Raw genomic sequence first — 1,575 nt, 5'->3', positions numbered from 1 at the left:
TCACACCTAACCTATCTTACCCGATCGCGAGCAGATGAGAAGTACTGATACGGTCCCATATCAGGCATGGCCTTTTCCCGTATCACACACGCGTTCTTTGCAGAATTAAAAGATGAGTTATAGCGAGAGAAAAAAAACTAAGAGATGGATTCCCCGAGACCCATCATAAGCTCTCTTTGATACTATAAGGGCCTCTAGACTCTATCCTATCGCTTCCGTGAGTGAGTAAGACTTCCCAGCATTCATAGTGAGCTTAACAACCACGAAAAGCAAATGGATAGAACTTGACTCGACTCGTTCGCTACGGACTTTCAGCCACAAATATCGCGTTTTTGGTAAGTATTTGCCGCTTATTATTGTTTTACTTACTTTCTTTTAATGGCGTTTTTATTTCAAGAAATGCCTTGCTATCGCAGTGTTATGAGAGAGAAAATTAATGTTTTTACAGACTAAGCTAGACATCGGTTTTCTAATTACTATTTCTTATCGTATGAAAACAAGATAAAGAACGATCAATTAGCTATATAGAAATATCGATATGAGATTTCGGTAAGGCTACAATCACGCACAAGTTTAGATAATGTTATGCTTTGAATCCACAAGTAAACCTCTTAGCTCCTCCCATTAGCATGTGTAGCCCTGGTTACGCCCTACACAGCTTTTTCCCCTTTGCTTAGTTATTTTAGCACTATTCTTTTGAATCTTATGATAGAAATATTCCTCGTAGCCTTTTTATACATTTACAATATATTCATATATTAACTTTAGTTTAAGCTATGTTTAATTCCAAGATTTTCACTCGTATTACTCTTTAATAAGATATCACACTCAGGAATTTACTTATTCTTTTTAGCCAATCATGATTCAACGACATTATCGCGATTGATTATAGACTGACACCTGTCATGAAGTTATTATGAATAGAGCTCATGTAATTAGTTTAAGTCATGGAAAGTAGAATAAAGATCTGAGCTCGTACCGAGAGCGGTCGTCCCATAACAGCAGTATGTGTGTAAAACATTAACAAAACTAAATTGTACTATTTGGTGAAAATTATTTTGGTTCCTTTTGTCGCACAAAAACTGAATTATACTATTAAGTAAATCGTCTTTTACACATTTAATATTTGCACTCTTCTCGTTTAAATTGCCGTTTGTAGATTCTTCATGTATGCAGATGTCTTAGTGACTCCAATCTATTCGCATAGTTTTGTTAGTGTTCTTTTTTAACAAATAAGCTAAGCTAAAACAAGTTTGTATTTGTAACGATACAAATGACTTAAAATAGGTTAGAGTCCATCAACTGAAGTTCTCAGTATGGGCCGAAAAAACCTTTAAGATGTATGAATATTGAATGGGTAGAACTGTGGTGAAATAATGATAGATGTGTTGATCAAATGTATAAAATGTATGTTTAAGACATGTATTTGTAACGATACAAATGACTTTAGATAGGTTAGAGTCAACTGAAGTTCTATGGGCTGAAACTTGAAAAACTATGTATGTTGAATACATCTCAGTTTTGGTAAAATAAGACGTTGTGTTAGCGTGCAAACAATAAATCCGTGAAACACTA

The sequence above is a fragment of the Actinia tenebrosa genome, unplaced genomic scaffold, assembly GCF_029948245.1.
Source record: "Actinia tenebrosa isolate PJP-AT-01 unplaced genomic scaffold, QUT_ActTen_1.0 PGA_scaffold0__85_contigs__length_37466705, whole genome shotgun sequence".
NCBI classification, from domain to species: Eukaryota; Metazoa; Cnidaria; class Anthozoa; order Actiniaria; family Actiniidae; genus Actinia; species Actinia tenebrosa.
The sequence above is the reverse complement of the archived record's forward strand: the minus strand, read 5'-3'. Positions refer to the sequence as shown.